This window comes from Physella acuta, unplaced genomic scaffold (assembly GCF_028476545.2).
Source record: "Physella acuta isolate Inbredline_101_S28 unplaced genomic scaffold, ASM2847654v3 ptg001535l, whole genome shotgun sequence".
Taxonomy (NCBI): Eukaryota; Metazoa; Mollusca; class Gastropoda; family Physidae; genus Physella; species Physella acuta.
The window spans coordinates 126518-137917 of record NW_026733050.1 but is presented as its reverse complement, the minus strand read 5'-3'; the positions used below and the strand labels follow the sequence as shown (position 1 = coordinate 137917).

Below are 11400 nucleotides of genomic sequence, written 5' to 3'. Positions count from 1 at the left end.
TGAGAAATCGGAAGTAGCGTAAATAAGTACTTCCGATAAACGGAAATTACTCAAAATTTGACAGAAGGTAGAGAATTAGATCTTCTACTTACATATCAAATTTCATTTATCTATCTGAAATAGAACTCAAGTTATAGGCTTTTGAAAAATTCAAAGTAGAAAAAGTACCACTTCCGGTTATCGGAAATCGCTCAAAAGTTGATACGGATCTACGATTTTGATAAAATACTTATATATGAAATTTCATCAACCTAGCTGTAACGGTACTCAAGTTATCGTGTTTACACACGGACACACACACGGACAGAATTGGATAATCCAGTTTTTCCAACTCCATTACGCATAAAACGCCAAAATTTTTATATATCTGAGTTTATAATTTTTGCCCGATTAAAATAAGTCTTCTATATCCCGGGTGTGATGAAGGACTGAGGAGTAAAACGGTGAAAACTGTCCAAATTTAATGTTAATTAAATGTGCATGATTACAAGACTTTCTCTATACTTCGTATATACGAGAAAGTAAAAATTGTATTTTATTTTTCCTGTTAAGAAGGGTTCGGTGAATGCGCATATGAAAATGGTGGGATTCGGTACCCCCAAAAGGGTTAAACAATTGGCCTACGAACTATTTAAAAGTAACTAGACTTTTATTCTCTTTCGTTATTATTTATGGCCAGCCTCCTTGACAGTTTTCTGCCCAATTGGTACTAATGCGCTGATTGGCCAGCGTCTTTACCTAACTATGTTAGGCTAACCTAGGCTAGAGCCTCGTCCTAGGCCTATCCGCATTCGCGCCACGAGGCGTAGATCTTGATTCTACCTGCAGAACGTGGTGATACTTTAAAACTTTTATTAAAAGTTCAGTTTAGATCTAGTACCTCAGTGAGATTCTATAAATGTAGATCTCGGAATCTAGATCCACTTTTTCTAGATCTAGGGTGGAGAAAAGTCTGCGTCTGCTGCTATCTAGCTAGACTAGTCTAGGCTCTAATCTAGACCTAGAGTCTAGATCTAGACTTAGATTCTAGAATCTAGATCTAGATCTAGAATCTAGAAGAATCTCATCAGTAAAACTAAGCACACAATCTAGCTTTCTAGAATCTGGTGTGTTGCAGTAGCCAGTGAGTGAAGTGAGTGTGACACTGTAACTTAAACAATATCTATCTAGATCTAGATCTAGTCTAGATCTAGAAATCTAGATTCTTATTCTACTGATTACTGAATGATACTAGATTCTAGATCTAGAATCTAGATCTATTACTAGATCTAATACTGACTTTACTTTTGTTTCCAGGGCTTTAACTTTAAAGTTTAAATTAAAATGTAGATTCTAATCTAGAATAGAATCTAGACATTAGACATCTAGATCTAGATCTAGAGACTAGAGAGATCTAAATCTAGATCTACCAGATTTTTATTTTCGTTTGTTTGCTTTCTGTGTTACTGAAGAGATTTTAAATCTCTTTGGTGTCAAAGAAAGCATATAGAAAAAGCTTGACACCAACATGTTGTGATTCATGACACACAGCATAGAAATTTTCAAGCTGACACTCCCATTACCTAATTATTAATTAATCTAGATCTAGATCTAGATCTAATTATAATTTATAGGCCTAACATTCAAATTAAAGCTTCTAGCTAGATTGATCTAGATATCTATTAACTATTAATTAGGCCTAGATCTATCTAGTTTCAGTATAACTATAAGTAGTATACAACTTACCAGCGAGTCATTTAGAAGTGATGAGATAGGCCCTAGCTCAGCTAGACTTATAATATTTTGTATTTTTTATTTAATGAGTAGGCCCAGCCATTTTTAAAGATTTCATAAAATGGCCTTCTTAGACTGGTAATAGGCCTACTATATCTAGATCTTATCTACATCTACAACATTGTAAGCCGTAAGGATTGTTGGTACTGAGATCTAATCTAGATCTGGACCCTACGCACTACCACTTAAATATTTAAAGATTTTAGTAAGGGCCTAATTAGCCCTAATCAGGCTAATGCCCTGACATTAGTGACATAGGCCTAACTAAAATACAACATTAAATGAAATGAGCATTATTGCTTGATTTATTAAGGAAGGCGTAAGATATTATTTATTAAGGATAGGCCATAGGCAGGCTATGTCCTAACTAAAATACAACATTAAATGAAATGAGCATTATTGCTTGATTTATTAAGGAAGGCATAAGATATTATTTATTAAGGATAGGCCATAGGCAGGCGTAGCCTAATATTAAGCAGGTCACTGTAGGCTCTACGTGATAAAGTGATAATTGTTTATTGTGCCACCAACTATAGATCTAGAAATCTAGGTGCTAGTCTATATTGAACCTGATAACCATCGTTTAGGCCCATAGTTTATTTCCCTGTTTAGCAGAGCTTTTTCTTCACCTTGATTAATTGTCTGTGATGATATATTGAACTCTCTCACTGATTCGCATTGATGTCATTAACATATCTGAGACATGTAGGCCTAATTGTAATACCAGGATTATAAAATTATACAGCTGGCCCTGGTTTGCAGTCAACTTTTATCTTAAAATTTATAGATGATGGCTGTGTCAGAAGTGCTGTTAGTACAGGTAATGGCAGCGTCAGAAGTGCTGAGTGGTGGTATAGATCATGGCTGTGTCAGAAGTGCTGTTAGTACAGATGATGGCAGTGTCAGAAATGCTGTTGGTAACGTCAGTCTATTTGTGTAAGTATCTGTTGCCTTGGACCATTTGCATTTAAGTTGCCATACTTGATGATTGAATTTAGCTATCTGATGACATGATAGACAAAATTTCGCCCCTATCTGATATGGCATATAGAGAATCTGGTTGTCAGCAATTTCAAAACAATTAACTGGTAAATATCTGCTTTATAGGACGCACAATTAGTCATTTGAAGCTCATGATGTATGCTTCCCTGACCTTTGGGTATGCCTTTTATTTTGTCTCAGTTTTAATATACTCAATATTACTAGCCTAAAGAACTCCCAGTAGATGTCCATTTACTCAGGTGTTTTGCCAACTTATAACATAAGTTTATTTATGGTTACAATGGAACTATGACATTCTGGCTCCAGATAGGTAGTGTTATGTAGCAGTGGGAACCTGGGCAAACTAGAACTTTTAGCAGATTTCTCTCACAATGTCTATTTTAAATTACTATTGCTCCTGGATTTTGAATTTTTGAAAGTCATACAAGATGAACTTTTTAGTGTTTGAATGATCTCAATTGCCAGTCTGAATCGGCTTAAAAAATATTGGTTCTCTATAAATAGTGAGAGTGGTAATAAATATCTAATCTATATTTGTTCTTTGTGCAATGTGTCTGTGATGAAAACAGAACTCTCTCTTCCTGATGTAAATTTGATGAAATAAGCTCTGAGGCACATTAAGCCCATTAAAATTAAGTTATAGTATGAATGTTGTCTATTGCGAAAGTAACTAAATGTGGTTTTGAAATTTATTCTGAGTTTCTAGGATATAATATTGCTGTTGTGAAATATTATTTTTGTGTTCAATGATTTAAAATTTTTGTTTGCATTTTTCAAATAAGTATTTGAAGATCACTACATATTCCTTACAACTAGTTTCCATTTAAATGCTGCTGGTAGGTAGGCAAACATGGCTATGATGAATATTTTCCAACATTCGCGGTTTCCACCAGAAGAACAGATTGAGTTCTAGAGATGGCATTTGTCCTTCCTTGGATGTCTGAGCCATGTTAGCCCTCCAAATATTATTTGTACATTATGTGCTTCCTACTAGTACCTACTTCATTTACAAGTAGGCAAAGGAGTACCTTTCTAAACCCAGTAGGCCTACATTGTATGGTTGTGGTAAATGCTTTTGATATTTTGCACGTTGTTTGAGTGGTTGATTTCTAAGTACAAGATACAGATATCCTATTAGTTGCTGAATTTTTCTGAAATATTTTCTTCATCTGCTCCTATAGTTTCTATAGCTATGGTATGGAAACAGTTTTTAATTGCACTGCTAACCTGTTTCTCCTGGGTAATATTTTTACCTTGTGTGTCACAGAGAGCAAATAGCATCACACTTGACACCAACATGATTGTGAAATTATGACACATCATAGAAAATTCCAAGTGAACATTGTTAATTCTTGTCCTTACATATGAGCATTTTTACATTGAATGGAATACAACAATCATGTTGACTTTTTTGTTTTTAGGTTACTTATCTCAATGAATGGTGTCCTGTACAGTGAATACAATATGGGTATGTACAAGATCATCTTTTTTTCCAAATTACTTTACAAGCCTTTTGAGAGATTTCTTGTGATGAAGTAATAGATAGGGACAACTGATAAAATGATTGATTTATCAATTCTGAATGAAATCTCATCTACTGTCCTTTATACAGTTTCTAATTTAATATTAAAGCTATAGACCTAGTTTAGTATTAACAAAGTTAAATAATGGATTCTATATATCTATTTTCATCTCAGATTTAATCTATCATCATAAATTATTTTTCATTTAAACATTTCAACAACGGTTGAACTACAAAATGAAATTACATGTTTATTTTGGCTGTAAATTACGTTCTGAATAAGAAATGGTCTGGTCTCTGTTTTAAAATTAGATGGAGTTAAAAGTATCATCTAGCTCAGGGGTCTACAAACTGCAGGTCGATTGCGGCCCCCGAAGTCCTCTCATCCCGCCCGCTGAGACCTTTTTGTCCACGGGGAAAAAATGTTTGTTGGTGAAGGCTGAGGAACTTTGCCCAGAAAAAATTCAAGACTTGTCTGGAACTAACTGGCCCCCGAACTGAAAATTGATAGTTAATGCAGCCCTCGGACTGAAAAGTTTGGAGACCCCTGATCTAGCTCCTGAGCTGTCCATCTTTAGTTATAAATTAGTGGTACAAAAATTCTTAATAAATTAATGATTGTACTATCATGTAAGGGATATTTTTATTGGTTTTATGTGATGATGTGATCAAACAATGGGAATCTCTCTGACTTTCTGATGATTGTTTGTTCTGACAAAACCATTATTTCAGTTTTTGTTTTTTCAATTTTGATCTTTATTTCTTACTTATTTGGTGTTACTTTTATTCCCAGGAAGGCAAGCTACATGTTTGCAGGTAATTACTTCAATCTTTTTAAAAGTTACTTTAATCAAGAGATTTGTATGATGAAGAATCTGATTCTACCAGATGAGTAATCATGATTACATACAACCGTTCCATTACTTCTGAAAATCTCTTTGGGTTACTGTATGTTTATCTAAGAGCCGTGGTTTATTGAAGGTTTTACATTAGTCATGAGATTACTGTTTTGTGGATAGCTTCAAATGCCAAAATAATTTTATAAATAAGCAAAGTAGATATCTTCAATTTTCCTTAAAATGCTTAATCTTTTGATGCCAATTATAGGAGTTAGTTAATTGGCTCTAGGTGCCTGGCCACATACAGTTTTTATATTAGTGTTATTTAGTTCAAATTCATGATACAATAAAATATAATAGAAATTTATCATTCATTTAAAAGATCAATGGCAGTTATTTCAGTCCAAGTAAAGGCTACTGCTAGGCCCACTAGATGCATAAATAAACATCAATTGAACACAATTAATATAACATGTTAAGTTTCACACATGTAGATAGCATGTCTAAATGATAAAGCATACCAATAAAATTGAAGTAATATTTCTATGGTTGACAAATGACATGCTAAAGCACATCACTCCGTTAGACCATCTGTCTGTGTATGGACATACCACTAGTGGTCAGTGACCCTCTTTGTCCTAGCTCCTCAAGTCTTTGTAATTATACCAGTTTTTCTTTGCCTACTGATTGCATCTAATTGTCAATTTTTCGGCTTGCTGAACTGTTTGTCCTTTACTGTACAGTAGCTGCTCAAGGTGCCATATAAGTCTTTATATTGAATATAACTGAAGTCATACATGATGATCCGATAATCCATATATAAAATGATTGAATTATATCGCCCCAGTCTGATGTGACTTTGCTGTTAGGCTTAATTTTACCCAATGGCATGTACCATCTTGCAATTGTGGACATGTGTAAGGATATCTTTTTAATACCATTGAATTTATTTTACAGCCATTGTCACTACAAGGGTCTAGGTTTAAACATGGCTGACCTCTAACAGAGCTAGACTAAGGTGGGTACCATTTTAATGCTATTTAATACTGAATGTGATAAATGCATTATCTGTACTCATTTGATGACAATAATGCCCCCGTCTGAATCAATTCTAACCTTCAATTTTGAGATTGTGTGTAGGAAATGCTTTGTAGCAAATTGCATTGAATGTAATAGCTATAGATTTAGACTTCTGGTCTTTTTTTATCTTTAAATTTTAGTCTGCTGGTGTACAGAAATTTGGCAACTCAAGTACGGTCTATCCTCTATGTAAGTATTATTTTAAAAATATATTTCTCTGTGATGATACAGATGACGAGTCTGCTTTCAAAGTTCCCATAAACGAAGTCAGTTTTTGGCTAGTTTTTGGGTTTTCTTTGATCGTGTGATGACACTCGAGGCATTTGTCTGAGAGGTTTATTTTAAGTTTGCCGTGTAAATATAATTACTTTAACCCTATATTGCATACTGTAGCCATATGGCAACGTACCATTTTGAACAACTACAAATGTTTAATTTTACATATACACATTAACTATAGTGTTTCATCCCTTTATTATAATCTCCCTTACAAAATAAATGCGAACTCTTTTTAGCAGAAACATTTTTGTTCCATTTCCGATTTCATTTTTGTGAGAAAGTGGGCCAGCTGATTACCATGAAGGTTGGTATTTTTTTATAATTTTTTTTTTCATAAAGTACTTCTTACTTCACTATAAAAAAATTATAATGATATTTCAAAACTATTCTAAATTGTGTATATTCTATCATATGTATCATGTAATATGATTTACATACTTATTTAGATCGAAAATGGTTTGTTGCCATATGGCATCATATTGCAACAGAGGTTACTTTCAGGCTCTGTAGCCAAATGGCAACAATAAATCTATTTTTTGTTTTTCAAAATTTTTTCAATGTATTTAGTTATATTCAAAGAAGATAATAATGCTCCTATTACCAATTACTTCCTAAGTTCTTTTGTTGAGAGGATGTAACAGAAAGAAAATGTATTTACTAAACTTATCCGCCTACTAATAATAGGCCTATTTACTAGGATTAGTATAACTACTAAAAAGATCTAACTATTTTAGCACATATATCACTATAAAAATATATATATAAACTGTTATTGGCAAATGCAATATATTATTTAGTCAAGAACATTACTAATTTAGAATAGAAATAGTATTACTTATATAAACTTTACAATATTTTGACTATCGGCTAATAAAATTTATAATATAATCCTAGCTTATATGATTTAGTTTTTAATTTTTTAATTATTTTTTCAGAAGCTGCTAGTTACTGATACAAATGAATTCTAGAGAATTTTATTAGAGTAACATGAAAAGAAAGTTAGAAGCATCACCAAACAGATGACCAGGAAACACTTCAGATACATTTCCCATTTCAAAATCATGACGGTTAGTTACAAATAGATTTAGGAGCTCTGTAATCATAAAACAATGTTTACAAGATAGTAATCAATGACACTATCTATTGATAATGTATTAATTGATTGGGCACACTGCATGTCAGGATATCTAGCCTGAATTACCAATATAATTAATTATACCTTAGGGTTTATTTAGCGCAGAAATGTTATTGACGACACGAGCATATTTGTTTGACTAATTATTGTTAGAAATGTTAACCTTTTCTTATAGGGAAACAAATATTTGTGTACTATTGACACAGTAAGTTTTATTCCAGTAGCCTACAGTTAAATAGTGGGTAATCTGATATTTTTATTTGTTATTCAGGTGAAGAAATATGAAACACGGCACAAGTTCTCTCAGAAGAAACAGATTATGCCACCCCAGAAATAAAGTGTCTGACACCACACCATTGTAGGACCAACAAATAAAATCAACAAGTTGTGGACAATTATGAGAATATAAAAGATACTAATATAATTGGCTCTCTTGTTGTAAAGTGATAGTTGTATGGGAATTGTGTAAATAATTCAATTTTGAAATTCAGTTTTGTAAAAAAAAAATTTAAAAAGTGCTAGGAACATTTTTGTTAGCCATCATAATATATGTTAGTGTTGTAAATATTTGTAAATATTACAGCAGCTAGAATACATGGTTATTATCTGGTAGATATTTTAGTAATCACAATAATGTAAGGGGGTAAAAAGTGTATTGTACCATGCGGCTAAAAGAACAACTATCACTGGATAATTTATGTGCTTGTATAATTTTTTTTATAAATCTCTTAGCTACAAGAAACTTACTACAACAAGCAAGTTCAAGAAATACACACCTGTGTCAATCCCATTAGGAAATCTGCTATAGCAACTTATTTTAGCTACAGTATTCTCATGTGATAAAAAATAAAGATATGTTATACTAAGTTACTCATAATACTTTCCAAATTTACCTAAACAGATAAATAATGGTACTTATTGTGTTAGGTCCAAAATAAGGGTTAGGATTATAATGCAATGAAATAATGTGATCATTGATTTCAATACCAAGCATCCAACACAAGTTTTGGAAGTTTATCTCTTTCTTATGAGTTTCATATATAAATAAATACATTTTTATGTGTTTTAGTAGTATGTGAAAATTACCAATATGTGTTGAAATACATATATTATTGATATGTTTAATAAATCTCTAGTTTGTTTTGCCCTAGAGCTTGTTTGTCTTTGTTTATACTAAAATTTGTTAGTTTGTTGCCATTTGGCAACTACTGAAATTTTTACCCTTATACGCACCATGTTGCCGCATGGCAACATACCTACAAAAGCAATATCCCATAATTTTTTTTACAAATCATCCATATAGAAGTGATCTATGATCTACCCATAACATAAACACAGCATAGAAATTTTTTCCATGTTCAAATAAAAAAGCGTGCAATATAGGGTTAATGATCTAAACTTCATTTATTTTTTACCAGAATTATGACTTTACAAGCTCACAAAAGCAATGTCTATTCAGGTTGGTAATTTGCCTTACAATTCAGCTTATTTGTGTTGAAACAGATGAGTCTTTTTTTGTAATTAATTTTTTTTTCTTTGCCTAATGATTGCATCTAATTGTCAATTTTTCGACTTGCTGAACTGTTTGTCCTTTACTGTACAGTAGCTGCTCAAGATGCCATGTCTTTATATTGAATATAATCAAAGTCATACATGATGATCCGATAATCCATATATAAAATGATTGAATTATATCGCCCCAGTCTGATATGACTTTGCTGTTAGGCTTAATTTTACCCAATGGCATGTACCATCTTGCAATTGTGGACATGTGTAAGGATATTTTTTTAATAACATTGAATTTATTTTACAGCCATTGTCACGACAAGGGTCTAGGTTTAAACATGGCTGACCTCTATCAGAGCTAGACTAAGGTGGGTACCATTTTAATGCTATTTAATACTGAATGTGATGAATGCATTATCTGTACTCATTTGATGACAATAATGCCCCCGTCTGAATCAATTCTAACCTTTATTTTTGAGATTGGTTGTAGGAAATGCTTTATAGCAAATTGCATTGAATGTAATAGCTATAGATTTAGACTCCTGGTCTTTTTTTTATCTTTAAATTTTAGTCTGCTGGTGTACAGAAATTTGGCAACAAGTACGGTCTATCCTCTATGTAAGTATTATTTTAAAAATATATTTCTCTGTGATGATACAGATGACGAGTCTGCTTTCAAAGTTCCCCTAAACGAAGTCAGTTTTTGGCTAGTTTTTGGGTTTTCTTTGATCATGTGATGACACTTGAGGCATTTGTCTGAGAGAAAATATATCATACCTTTACATGACATGAGTCTTTTCTGTGTAACTTAGATTGTCACATGTTGTCTTTCTTTCCCAGTATAAAAGCTGTTTACAAGATATTTGTCATTGTATATTTTACTTGTTATACTGCGTAACACTTGCGACATGTATACTATACATTTCTAGGGAAAAAAACTTCGCAATAGGGGAGCCTACTCACTTAATGCGAAGTTTTTTTTCTAGACATGTATAGTATACATGCCGCAAATGTAAACGCGGCATTGGGGTTACAATTTGACTTACTTTTTGTGGATGTTTTTCTACGCTTGTGGATATTCAATAATATATATAAAAAAATTAGAGTAGGCAGTTAATTTAGACATTGAATTAGTCATTAAAACTTAATTTAAAAATTCCTAAATTCAGTAATTAAATGGGATATTATAAGATAAAATGTGACGTTAGTTTGATCAGCTAGCCACTGACTGTACTGTTTCTTCACAGCTGAGTGAGTTTTAGACATTGCAGGCCGATGATCTGCTTTTCATGCTGTAGTAGCTTCAAAGTTTTAGGAATATTACTTAAGTGCGATTAACTTAATTCTAACACGAATTAGTCATCTTTTTTTTTCTCAATAACCAAAGGTACCTGCTGATCTGAAAACTCATAGACTTGGATTCAGCCTGCTTAGGCCACCGTTGTGAGGAAAGCCAAATGGTCAGTTGCCTTCACTGAGTTTAGTACCAGTTTGAGGTATGTCATCATGCAAGGCACATACACCTTACTAGAGAAAACATAAGTTCTTGAAAATTTAGACATCATTTTTCACCAGCATTCTCTTGTGTGCTTTCACCTGTCTAGTGCATGTAACAAAAAAAATTATTACAAAAATTTAGAAATCATTTGCATTGATGGCTTAATTTATCATTTTGCAGAACTTGACCACTCTGAGGAACGTATTGAGGGCTGAAATTAACAGTCTGCACAAACAGTCAAAGCAGTGTGGGTGAAGGACAAGGAAGATGTTCTGTTTTATTAGGACAGATGTGGCTCTGAATATGAATTTGAAGACCGCTAAAGGTTTTTCCTTTATCTATGTTAATAGATACTCAGAACTGATTTTTCAAACCTATCATACAGCAATTGTTTTTATTTTAATGTGTAGTACTAATTATTCTAAGGATGGGGGGGGGGGGGGGGGGGGAGATTTGTGTACATTCTGCTATTTGAAACTTTTTGATGACTTACTCCTATAACTCTTCAACTATACACATGAGGACAGGAACACTCTTATTTTCCGACATTAATTAACGATATCAACTTCTATCATGAAATAGAATTAACTCTATTATCAAACACTAATATACAATATCAAAAACACATCCTTTTCCTACAATGGCTAACCCAAAAGTGTCTTCACTCCTACGTCATTGGTAACATTGTCGCATCATGCTCATGCCACAAATATTTTATAAAACAGGCGCACAATACTCTTGAACCAAATTGTCTACCATAAAGTTC

General features: G+C 32.8%; 2 long non-coding RNA genes and 1 other non-coding gene across 4 annotated transcripts; all 3 read left to right on the top strand.

Moving 5' to 3' along the window:
- Positions 1-750: 750 nt before the first annotated feature.
- Positions 751-11055, top strand: LOC131928724 (uncharacterized). Of its 2 annotated transcripts, none has more exons than XR_009383826.1 (11): positions 751-834; positions 2561-2709; positions 4197-4243; positions 5091-5113; positions 6094-6154; positions 6357-6405; positions 9049-9089; positions 9444-9504; positions 9708-9754; positions 10524-10632; positions 10815-11055. It is a non-coding gene; the product is annotated as an uncharacterized LOC131928724 (long non-coding RNA). The 2 variants fall into 2 exon arrangements; XR_009383825.1 differs by having other exon boundaries at positions 774-1132.
- LOC131928738 (small nucleolar RNA SNORD14) lies at positions 3627-3723 on the top strand. The gene has a single exon (XR_009383827.1). It is a non-coding gene; the product is annotated as a small nucleolar RNA SNORD14 (small nucleolar RNA).
- On the top strand, positions 6779-8780 carry LOC131928723 (uncharacterized). Its single transcript, XR_009383824.1, has 3 exons — positions 6779-6799; positions 7431-7562; positions 7902-8780. It is a non-coding gene; the product is annotated as an uncharacterized LOC131928723 (long non-coding RNA).
- Positions 11056-11400: the final 345 nt, after the last annotated feature.